At 37.4% G+C, this 13146-nt stretch overlaps 1 long non-coding RNA gene across 1 annotated transcript in view; it reads right to left on the reverse strand.

Moving 5' to 3' along the window:
- Positions 1-990: 990 nt before the first annotated feature.
- The window catches only part of LOC116962746, a 79306-nt gene continuing 67150 nt past the window's right edge, over positions 991-13146 (reverse strand). Inside the window, exon 6 of the long non-coding RNA XR_004407777.2 lies at positions 991-1057. This is a non-coding gene — a long non-coding RNA (uncharacterized LOC116962746). The remainder of the gene's footprint in view (positions 1058-13146) is intronic.

A 13146-nucleotide genomic window follows, 5' to 3' on the forward strand; every position in this document is an offset into this window, starting at 1 on the left:
GAGACCCAGCTGCGGCCCCCCCACCGACCACCACTCCTGCCAGCCCTTCCTAATTGCTGCCGCCGGCACCTCTTTGCTGCGGGGTTCCTCCTCCTAACAAATGTGAGCGCCTCGGTGAATGTCAGACCAACCCTGTCGGGATGAAAATCGTCAACAAAAAGATGATGATTACAGACTCATTAGGCAAACCTATAGCGAAAGTGCTGTGACCAAATGTTCAGTACTTACAGCGCCATAAATTTTCCTAAATGGTAAAGCAGTGTTTTAAGCAGGCTCGCACTTATTCTGGGTCAGGGTCATTAGGGAAGGATTGTCTCTTGCTTTAACTCATGTGGTAGAAACAGAGGTTGTATATTTTGGGGTTGCTTCATTATGACTTTTAAGAGATGGTCTCAAGCCAAAAGCCTGGATTTGAACTCAAGCTCTGAATCCAGGCTTGCCTGAGGATAGCATCCCTCTAACAGGCAAGAGCAGTGGAGCATGGGAAATGTTTCTTTTGGATTTGAATTTCATACTTCCAGCTGAAAGAGCTGGATCCTTGATTTCTGGTCCACTAGAGACGTACAGTATCTGTACACAGAACAACAAGTCTGGTTTGCACCTCTTTTACATTTGGGGAGCATAGACTCTTTTATAAAGAAAGAGAAGCTTAGTATTTTCACAGCAGCAATTAATATTAAACACGCTGTATATATATAATTGATGGTGATGATGACTGAGTAAATGAACTCTGGGTTTTATTTTTCTTGGAGGAGTTTGTGTGTTTCATCCAAAATTGATTAGTTGCTTTGCCTTGACTTTATTGCACCGTATTGAACTCACTGGCACTGAACTTGCCGCACCTGTGTCTTAGTGGGAATGAGTAATGCAACCTCCACAAAGTGTCATATGAAGGAAATAGCAATCTGGACAGAGAAACAGAGTTATTGATGTCTGTCTTGTAGTAAGCTAAAATGCTACTCACTGCACCCTCCACTGGGTCCTTCAATACTGGAGCATGCTGGACATCACTCAGATATTTTCTTGAAGGAACATCCAAATGGAAAATCTTGGCCTCCTACAAGAAAAGAAAAGGAAAAAAAAAAAAAAAAAAAAAAAAAAGGATTAGTTTTTGGGTACAATTCGGCTATGATTAATAGTAGAAATAGTGAAAATATTTTTTATAGTACTCCATGGGGTCGCCAAGGTTGACACAAGTGTACCTGAATGTTAAATTTGGTCAGTTTTTTCCTGTGTACTGCAATTTTTTGTCAGGTGTATCAGGAGATACTGTTTAGCTCTGGTCACCAGAGGGATAGGCAAAACAAGTTGAGCAATAATATAGACATTTGTGCAGTTTCAACTACTCTTGTGTTTGCTTTTTGAGTGACAAGTGGCAGGAAGCCAACTTTTAAGCTAGTGTTTGGAAGGAAGGGAAGAGTTTATTGTACTCCTGTTCAAAGCATGCCCACGGGTAACTGAATGGAACAATTTACCACTGCTGAAAGGCTGAGAGGGGACATGATCTTTCCGAATACAGCATGGAGCTTAACACTGGGAAGGAAGAAGAGCTGCTTAACTTAAAGACAATATTGTCAAAAGAGTAAACAAAAAAGAATAAAATGTTCATAAATAATTGGAACTGGAAATCGGAAGGTTTTTAATCATTATTGGAGTAAAGTTATGGAAACATTTTTAGATTTAGGTCCACATATCAGCAGAATCTCATTCCTAGAGATGACCCTGCAGTATTTATCTGAGTTCTTTCATTCCTCTCTTGAAAAAGAAAATGAAAAAATGACTCATAGAAATGCTCTATTGACATGGTGTCAGTCCCATGAGCCTGCTGTATTCTGCAAAGAACTAACTATAGCTCTACACTTATCCACCTGGATTTTACTGTTAGATTCACACATTTGCTCTCTCATTTTTTTTTCTTTACTTATATTCCTATATGCAATATCTTTCAAAGATTAAATAAATTACTGTTCAAAAGGTAACATTACAATTCTAGTTATATTCCCAGATTCTTCACTGAGACTCAGTATAACAATGTTGTTTCTAAAAGTGAAAGAATTTGCTTTTTCATAAAATATGTTTATATAGAAAGGCTTTGAAGGAGGAGAAACTTGAAAGACTCTGTAATGCTCTATTATTATCTAGTCCATGAAAGGGTACCACAGTAGCTTACCTTGCCAACAGTGCCTATGATTACCTATTTTTATGGACTTTAGGACATTTGGGGGGAATTAATTAAACTATCAGCCATTTCACAAAATGTTTCTAGGAAAAGATTAAGCTTCATCTGTGAATTTCCTTGAAGTATGTTTGTGTACATACATGAAGCAAAATGCACTTTACAATATTGGGTTGTTATATAGAGCTTTTTTCCCCTAAACAAATACTCTGCAAACGGGCATTTTTGCACCTTTGCTGTTTTTTTTTTTTGCTTGAAGGATTATTTTAGTTACTCTTCGTCATACTCTGTGAATTATTACTTGACTGAAGGACCTGGGAGTTTGTGCAGGTATTTCAGCTGGGGATGTTAAAAAGGAGTTCAGTGTCTTGCCACTGCACTGCTGTCACTACGAAGCTTTCTGAGTCTGCTTCAGCGAGCACACAAGTCCAGAGCAGTATCTGTCCCCACAGCAGATGCTGCTGGATTCATTGGAGCTGTACCCCTCTAGCTGCTGGAGCCTCTGGGGCTAGAGGAATAAAAGGGGGGTGGGCTGGAGAGAGGGGTTGTTGTCTCAGTCCTCCCATATATTGCCACTGTATTCCCCTCTACCTCTGTCAACAAACATATCTCTTACATACTTTAATCACTGGGGATTTTTTTTTAATGAACCATTTTTAAAAAAAAAAATTAGACTCACACACAGACACATATATATATACTGATATTAATCAGACAAGATATTGCATATGCTCCAAGCCATGGAAACTTCTTAGTCTCCAAAGACAGTTACAGAAGTTGTAATCATTATTAAAGGAAAAAAAAAAAAAAAAGAAAATAACAACCTCAAACTGTCAAACCTTCAGAAAGAAGTTTAGAAAGATTTCTGGAGGTCTCTGAAAGGCAATGGGGAATGCACGATGCTCCACTGGGCAGGTTACTCTGCCATGCTCACATGGCAGTGGATGGCACTGAGGAACAATAGCTGGCTACACAAACTATTATTCCACCGAATTTTGACTACTCTTTTGCTTTGAAACAAAGACCATAAATATATGTTCAGAAAACTTTTCTTCTGCCTTTTCTCAGAAGGCTACAGCACAGTGCAGCTCCAGATGGATCCTATCTCGTCTGTATTTATTATACAAGTCTGAAAGAAGGCAGAGCTTTGCACTGCAGACAGGTGCCCATAGTGCCTCATCCTGGGGCTCAGTGGGGGAGGCAAGGGAGGCATAGAACAAACTGGGGAAAAAAAATCACCCCTTTTCAATCTTCTTACCATGACTTTATTTTATTTTAAGAAAACTGCACACTGCCAGAAATCAAGGCATGAGAAACATCTGTGTTTCTTCATTTTTGTAGAACACTTATTCTGTGAGTAATGTCTGATGCACACCCTACACTTATTTTTTTAATATTTTGCATCTTTTTAATTAAAAATATTTCCTCCATCATTTCTTTTTAGAGTGCTGTTTACTTTTCTGCCATTGTAAGTTTATTGAAATTTAGAGGAGGAAAAGCAATAACAGTGAAATATTGAGGTGAACGGGTGAACTAAACCCTGTAAAGAGTCTGCAACAAGGTATTACAACAGGGATGAGCATCAGACAGGTGTATCATCCATGAGAAGTCAGTGAAAGCAGAGAAACGACAGGACAGATTAGGTTCTATAAATTAAAATGTAAAGAAACTCTGACTAAGCATCTTGAATGTCTCATGAAATAAGAGGTCACTAGAAGATTATTCTTGCTTGTGTCAACAGAATCCCTTCAAAAACAAACAGCTGTCTTGTGCTGGTACAATGATGTATCTATCCCTCCATTACTAACTTCTACATTTTTGCATTGCATCTCTGTCAAACATTGAACACAGCACCTTTACTCATTATGGTATAAATCTACTGTTGCAACCTAGAAGTCGTAAAATTGTCAATGTGTATTTATGGAGTAGGTGTATTTTATCAGGGTTTTTTTTTCCGTATCTGCTACTGGTAGTAGACTGATACCTCTTGAAATTCAGAAACATTTTGTATAAATAGATGCTTATTTAGTTGTTATTTAAATATATGAGACTGTACTATATGTGTGACTCCTGATACTTACATGCAAATTTCTTTTAAAAAGATGACTAAGCCAATTTAAACTCCATGTAAAAAAACCCATTTTTTTACTGCGACTTGCATGCCAAATTTCAGCCAGAGAGAATTTTAATACAGAACCCTTAGACTTACAAACCCTTCAGAAACAATATTTATAATGGAAATTTTGACAGCACTTTCAGTACAGGAGTGAAAATAACACCACCATAATGAAAAAGAAATGATGATAAACAGAATATATTATAAAGTAGGGTCTAACAAATTCCTAGTCTTTACTTTTGTCAGCAAGCTGACAACAGGCAGTGAAATACAAAACAAGCCTTAGCTTTTAAATAAGAACAGCCTGAACAACAAGAGGGCTTCTGTAAAATAGATTAAGAAAATATAATATCATTCTTACAGCATAAAGTAATATTTTCATTAGAAACCATAATTCACAAATTAACACTAAGAGCACTTAGAGCCAAAGAGGTGAAAAATGTGGCTATCTGTCATTTTGGTAGCATATTTTCTTCAAAAGACATTCTTATTACATTTCCCAGGCAGGTTTGTTAATGCTTTTTGTTTAAATATTCATACGTGGGCTTTTGAGTCTGACTGCTGTGAAGAGAGACAGAGGCTGGGAGCTCCTGCTGAAGCTGCTCAGAGATGTGATCCATGGCACAAGGGGGTGACAGCCACGGCAGATACACTGCCCTCCTTCCCACGGGGTCCTGGTGGCTGCCCCATGCCAGGACACACCTACATACCTACCAACAGGACACTCGGGAGGCTGGCCTATACTAGAGTTTGCAAAACAAATACTGGGAACGATCCTCTTCCCATATTTTCTAACCACATTTCTGCATTACAGCTTCCAAAGACAGAGGCAGTGGTATGTTGTGGGGCCAGGGAAAGAGATCTTCCCTTGCCTAACACAACACCAAAGTGACATCTCCATATGGAGGTGAGATGGAAACAGTCTGACAAAAACAAATGTGGCTTTTCATCAATTTTTTAGGCAGGAATAGGCCAAAACTAGCTTACACAGTGTAATATTAGCTTACACAATGAGCCTGCCTGTGTAATAATATGTTAAACATGGTATCAGCCATTCTTCTATTGGTGGAAAAAAAACGTATTTAGTGAAAACATACATCTACAATAGAATTAGACACTGTAAAAATGTGGAAGGTAAAAGATATAACCCAGACACTACTCAGTTTCCATATTTAATCTGTTTAATGTAATGCAGTATTTAAAAAATAAAATGTAAGACAAGAATTTCAGAACAATGATGCCCTACCTCTCTACTTGGCACGTCCTATGTAAATCAGCTACTCCTCAGTTAGTGATATATTTCATTTCTCATTCAAGACAAATATCAAGATTAAACCACTAGAAATATATATTGTTTCAGCTCTCTCACATAACTTCACTGCAAAGCATTCCCATTTGTTGGTTAATGAGATCTGAGTTCTTTAAAGCAAATAAATCAGTAACATCCTATATAATTTTGAAATTATCTTTGCAAGAAATGTGGTTCCTTACATGGGCACACTCAGATACACAGAGCTGTCTATTCATGCATATCTATTCCTGTCCTCCATTCAATAACCTGTTTGAGAGGCCAGGGCGTAATTTATCTGCTCTGCATGGAAGCTGTCTAGGTTTTTTAAGGTTAATATGAATAGAGACATTGTCCCTACCTCTTTGCTAGTTTAGCCTTGTGTCTGAGGATCACTCCTTTCAGGATCTGACCCAGCAGGCATTTTCATATCCAACAGTCACGTAACACATAGAGAGATACTTACTGTGTCACCTCACCTCCTAATGAGCATATGAGGATGAAAATTACATGATAAAAACTACAATGATGAAATTACCTTATCCTGTGCATTACTTGATTTGTCACAGTGTAAAAGATTAAACTAGATGTCAGGTTGTTTTCTTCTGTATCTGTTAAAGATGGGCTCTTGACTGAGGTCTTGGAACATTTTACATCCATAAAAAAGTGATAAATACAAATGACTAATTAAATCTTGGTTTTCTACTGAAAGTATCCTATTTCATGTTCTTTACTTGGAAAATCCTTTGCACAGGTATTCTGTGCACATTAGTTTATTAGAAAATGGGATGCATAATGTAAAGTGAGAAATTTTATCACCCATTATTTTGACTTTGAAGAATACCATACACTCTTCACTTGAGGGCAGCCTATCTTGTATCTCAATTTCTCTAATGCCTCTCTCTAGCATGTTGGCAATACCTACAGTAACCAGAGAAGTCATCTTTAATCTCTCTATTGATTTGCTTCTGACAAGTGTCCTCTTTGCACTCACAATTTCATCCTTCAGATTATCTGAATTTCATGCATGCTCCATACTATGTGGAATATGCATGCACTTGTCCCCCAGCCCATAAGTCCTTGTAACCTTGGTGAGGTGCTTCTACCACTCCAAAGTGCTGCATTATCTGTCCTATCTGATGATTTAAATAAAATCACCTGCATTGCTATTTTTGGCCAAGACATGACAACACAGAGGATGAGGCACTGGGGCAGTGATGCCAGGCCAAGGTCACATCCAGACTCCTGGAGAGCACATCTGGGCAGGGGACAGTGATGAGATAGTGCCTCCTCTGCCTGTGACACTGGGACCAGGTTGGGCCAAGCAGCAAAACTCTGCAGCATTTTTACAACAAACCAGATGATAAGCAGTGAAAACTGGGCCTCTAAATGACATTTCATGTGTTAACCCACTCAGCAGCTGACAAATGCATCGTCCATTTGTTAGGGTGTACCTGGGAAAGGACATGTTCTTCTCACTTTGGTTGCTGACAATTTCCTTTTGCATTAACCACATTAACCACACATTATGTCCCATCACTAATTTTCTATTAACACATAACACTTTCTGGCCTCAGATGACCTAACCCGGGTACACGCTTCATTTGAATAAAAAGCTTTCTTCTCCATCAGCACTGGTGATGACACCATCATGCTGTCTTTTCATCAGTTTCTAGTTCTTCTCATAAAATCTTGCAGATATTTTCTGCTCAGCATGTCTAGTATGCAAAAATTTTATAAATATCAAAACAGCTAGAAATTAACCCAGGCTCTTTTCATCACGAATTTCAGCTCCTGCAGTACCCTCCTCTTCGGCATTACCAATGCATGCCTGCCTCACACAAAATATTGTTCTTAATCCTCTCTCTTGCTCATATTACTTCCTCTCCTGTGTCAAACATAAACTTCTTGTTTCCTCCTCCAAAGTCATGTTGTATCCCCACCTCTGACCAGATCATACTGCTAAACTCCATTTTTAAAATGTTCATTTTTCAAGTTGGCACTTTCATGCTTTCTCCCATACTATCACTCCCTCTTTGCAGAATCTCCCCATAAACATAAGAAAAAGTAACTACTCCTCCTCCAGATTGTCCCTCAAACCTCTCTTTTCTTGAAATGACTTTGTTTTTCAGTGGCTATGGGCACACTGAGATGTACTACATACCATGTTAATCAATATCACCTCATTGCTTTCTCATATTTGCCCATTTTTTTTTATTTATTTCCGTGGTCTTGCCTGTCTTACTCTGAGATTAGAAAATCATCTTTTAGTCCTGAATGTTCACCTTATTTAGATAGCTGACCACCCGTATGATGAGGACTCATAGGCAATATAGTGACACTAAAAATAAAGAGTTATAGGCATATAAATACGTCTGTGAATCGGAAGCATTCTCCTAAAGGGAGCAGAGTGGAAATTTACTGGTGAACATTAAATCTCAACTGTTCTTTGATTTTAAAAAGATGATGCACCTAGACTTGGATGGAGACATAGTGGTGAGCAGCATGTAGTTTCTCATTAAGTACAGAGATACACTTTGAGTTATAGCCATGCCTCAGCTCATTTTTTACAAGAGAAAAGTATAGATCCTCGATAGGATTTACCTCTAGGTAAATATGCCTGCCAGTCTCTGTGAGACCAGCATTTCCTATTCTGTCCCCAACAAGGGGTTGTACTTTAGTGCTTATTTCTGGAAGCAGACAAATAAGCAAATTCTGACAATGCTTGTTTTTTCCTTTTCTTCAGGACAGATGTTTCCTGGTTCATTACTACATATAATGTAACATATGTACTTGAATATGAAGGAAGAAGTAATATAAGGCTCCCCACTTTTTACCAATCACTGCCTGCAAACATTATGATGAAAAATTGTAGTTGTTTTCCCATCTTTCAGTGTTCTTCATAATAACTAGCATAGGAGAGGTGTGACAGGAGACACAGGATGCATCACTATATTACTTTTTAGAGACAAAATTTTACAATAATTACTGACTAAATTGCTCTTGAAATGGTGATGATACCACCTCTTTCTTCTCTTAAGGACAAAAAAGCAGCAAGCTCCAATATTTTTAAATGCTTCTTTACATGTATGGATGATGGAATGCCAAAGAAAATCATGCAAACAAAACCTTCATCAGCCTGTCCTGGAGGCCAGCCAGAGACTAGATAATTTGGACAAGACCATGATGGGCTGGATGAATGAGTGGGAATGAGGTACTGTTTCCAGGGTTTGTAAAACTGCTGTAGACAGTCCGTCCCTTTCTAAAATGTGTGTAATTTTTTTTTTTTTTTTTTTTCAGAGTGAAAACAAAGCCCAACATTTTTGCCTAGTTCATTTGAAGAGAAAGTCTTGAGAAGAAGAAGGAGAGAAACCATGCTTTACTGTAATGGTGCTATCCAATTCAGACATAATCTTATGGCACAAAAAGTACACCACTTAAGAAACTGCTTTTTAAGAGCTGCCAGGATTTTTAACCTCTTCTCAAAATACATGAAAGACCTCTTAAATGTATTGCCTTAGCACGTTGCAAATCTATTAATTTAGCAGTTGTATCAGATATATTTCTTTGTCAGCTACCCATTTAAGAAGGGATCATCTTAAAAGGCACTGACATAAATTGTTGTGTAGAAGATCAATTAGTTTAAAAGGTTTTTCCTTTTAACAGATCAGATAGCTATTATATCTCACCATTTGGTATATGGAATTTTCATTGAACAATTTCAGTATTTAATCACTTCTTTAAACACATATTCATTTTAAATTATTTCACCCAGATTCCATGATCATGAGTTACCCAAATGAGTTTTCCACTTGTGTGCTGTATTGAATGGATGTGACCAACTGGCCAGGAAATTCTTCCAAAGATACCAGTTTAATTAGCTAGAAGAGGCTTTTGGTGCAAAGATAGGCATTATTCAGCCGAGGCAAGTAAAACCAGCTTTTACGAGGTAGGTCATAAATTACCAAAATTTTGCTAAGTATTAGGGAGCATACAGGTGAGCATTACACATCTCTAGCAATCATGGCAGGGGCAGTTTGTTGGATCCCATCCTTCCCAGTGTAAATCTCTGAATTAACTCCTGTGGGTGTGTAGAGGAGTGCACATGAATTGTTGCTGTTTACTGTTTTGAAAATCACACTTTTTGACAGATATGTAATTGCTATTGTTTCTTGAAATTAGTTCATAAGAAAGATGCTGAAAACAGCAATCTGGTAAATAACTTTAATTGAATTCTAAGGGCAAGATTCTGCCAATCATTATTCCCATTAGGTAACACTTTTCTCTGCAATTAGTCTATTGATTTTGTTGAGATTACTGTTGAGGTTCACATTAGGTACCACAGAAGTAAATGACAGAGCAGAACTTCACCTTAGCACTGAAATGTGGGGAGGATGTTTCCTTCCTCAGGGTCTTTCTAGCTTGCTTAGGCTGATGGACTCCATCCCCTGTCCTGGGCCACCAGTGTTTATTCTATAGCAGAAATTAGACAGGTCAGATGAGGTAGTGCTGAGCATCTGTGCCAGTCATTTTTTTTCCTCCCTATCTCAAGATAGCCCAGCAACTAGAGCAAGAGCCCTTCTCACATCCATTGTCCACTATCCATTTCTTCTCTGGAAAACGAGTCTACAATGCCCATACAGTCACCCTGCTTTATTATCAGTTTGGATATTATAAATAGCATAAAGTAGCATAAAGTTTCAGTGATAGACCGGCTATGCAGTTTCTTCTGTATGAATCCCAACAATTTATTTTTTTTTCTTGACCTGATAAAAAAAAAAAATATTTGACAGTTCCACAAACTTCAGACTTCAGAATTAAATAAACTAACTGCGGCAGAACTATGATCTCACCAGCCTCCCACACATTTACTTTTGTGTTGTACTCATTTATATTGCATGCCTAATTAATCGGGGGAGTTGACAATTACAAAACTAAACTACCAATAGATTTTCTTATGTTCTTAAATCCTTGGAAAAAGAAACAGAATCAAATAGAAAGGATTATGAATCAGAAACTTACTGGAAGTGATATAACCACAATCCCTCATATTTAGAAACCATTCAGCTATCTTTTCAAGACTGCCAATGACTTTTCAGGCTAAGTCTCACGGCAAACCCAGATTTATATGACTGCTGAGGGATTTTTTTATTATTTATAGTTTGTTTTCTTATGAAAGCCATATAGAGGAAAAAAAGCCCTTCCATCTTTATTCCTTTTTTTAGCATACTTCCATAATCTCAACAGCAACAAGAAGATGTCACATTTCAGATGAGTTTATACAGATTCATAGAGTTTTGGAGGCAAGAATATCTCCATATGAATGGTATTTCAAAACCAAATTCAAGCATTATATTGTAATTCTCTCTGAAGATTCTCTTTCACATACTACACATTGAATAATAACTTGAAAGGACCATGTTTCTAAGACTAAACTGGCTTTTTTGGGGTTGTTTTTTTTTTGGTTGTTGTTTTTATTGGTGTTTTTTTTTTCTTTCATTGTGATAACTATTTACAGAGAAGCTGAGCACTCCACATAAAATACACTGACTTTCCGATTCCTCCTGAACCTCTTTCTTCTGTTAATGTACGCTCTTCCTTAAGTTCTTTGTTGACTGATATAAACTCCTTTTTAATATTTTCTGTTTGTATTTCACATACATGTCTGCTGGGGACAGAATTGTATAACTCAATGAAGATTCATTTTCTAAAGCCACTGACCTCTCAAGTCACAGAAGGGACACTTATGCTTAAAATTATTAGTTTCTTCTCTCTTGAAAATTCATTTTTGTACCTCTAACCTTTTTCAGATTGCATCATTATGTGCATACAATTGTGTTTGTACCAAATCAATCTAGAGAGTAGGAAGGAACCAGACTCCTTTCATGTGTTGGTCTCTATTTTCTGGACTCTCAGCACAGTCCTTCAGAAGTCAGAATATGTCCTACATAGGAGACCTCTTTAAGAATCAAAAGATTTTGTTATTGTGTTCCTATATTATGTTCTGTTATCCTCAGAGTCAGAATGACACTAAGTGTAGCGTGGACCACAAGGGAAGTAGGAGTCCTCCAAACACAGAGCCTATGCAGGAGCTTCTGGACCCCATAGGCATGCGTGCCAAAAGAGGCGTCTTGAAAGATGCTGTTGAGTGGCTCCATGACTCCAGAAGATCAATATGTCAGAAGTCATAAAGTGCAGATATATCTGTTCTGCATAGGTCAGACAATCTGCCTGCTGAAACTGATAATGAATAGTCATTTCTGTTTGTTCTTTGTTCAGTGATAGTGGATGAATTCAAAACCTGCCTACCCACAAAATTATCTGGTTTGCAATACCTTCAATACACATATTTTCCATTTCCTTGCAGGTTTGCAGCTTCCCTCCTGCTGGACTTTGCTAGAATTGGTAGAATTCTATATTTCAGTTGTGTTTCAAGTTGCTCTTGGGAGGAAACTGCAGAGGGAAGTTTGTTGTCTCCAAGTCTTGCTTGGTCTCCAGCAGTCCCTGAAATCGGTGCTTACTTTCGGTAGGCTCAGCAAAGGGTGACTGCTCTCTCACATTGTGAAGTGTGTGGTGTATTCAATAAACCCCACACCTTACACCACCTTACTGCCACACTGCTTAGTAGACTCTACTCTTGCGCATCTACTTCAGGCAAATACTTATTCAGATAAACAGTATATTACACTTGTTGGATTTTCCAGGTAGATTCAATTTCCTTGCTAGTCTCACAGCATTTTTACTATACATCACTATTTGGCCATATTTCTTCATATTGCTTCTGGGACTGTATTGTTTCTTGCTGTCCAGTGTCCAGTACAACTGGAATGAAATGATTTGAGAATAAATAATTGCAAATACTGATTCCAAGTGTCTAGCAACCTTTTTTCCTACATTGTACTTATTACTTATCTATCTCACTTATTACGTTTTCTTCATCAGTCATTGCATATTATTTGCCTTTCATGTTACTTTATGGAACATATATACTTGACATGAGTATCAGTGTGTCTAGCTCTTCACAGAATATTCTAGCCATGAGCACAGAAACCAACTTGCTGAAATATTTTACAAACCTTTCTGATTTTCTCTTGAAGTACCACTTAGAAAAAATTAGAAAGAACTGAAAGCAATCTATCAGGAAAATGGACCAAATGTGATTGGACAAAAAAAAAAAACAACCAACCAACCAAACAAACCAAAAAAAAAAAAAAAACAAACAAACAAACAAAAAAAAAAAAAACCAAACAAACAAAAAAAAAAAAAAAAAAAAAAAAAAACAAAAAAAAAAAACAAAAAAAAAACAATCATGACTGGAGACATTTGTATCAGACTGTTGGGGTTTTAGTGTATGGTATGTACCCAGGCAGAGTACATGCCCTAATAAAGCAAATAAAGCAGTGAGATTTTGAATTAGGTCATCCAGTTAAAAATTTTTATTGGCATGTGCAATGAGTTATGTGGTATTTCTTGTGTACTAATGATGAACAGCAGTTCCATATACATAAACAAGGTGCTTTTGTAAAACAGACTCCTGACGCAGATTGGGATTTGAGAATACAGATT

Source organism: Tyto alba, unplaced genomic scaffold (genome assembly GCF_018691265.1).
Source record: "Tyto alba isolate M040663 unplaced genomic scaffold, T.alba_DEE_v4.0 Super-Scaffold_7, whole genome shotgun sequence".
NCBI classification, from domain to species: domain Eukaryota; kingdom Metazoa; phylum Chordata; class Aves; order Strigiformes; family Tytonidae; genus Tyto; species Tyto alba.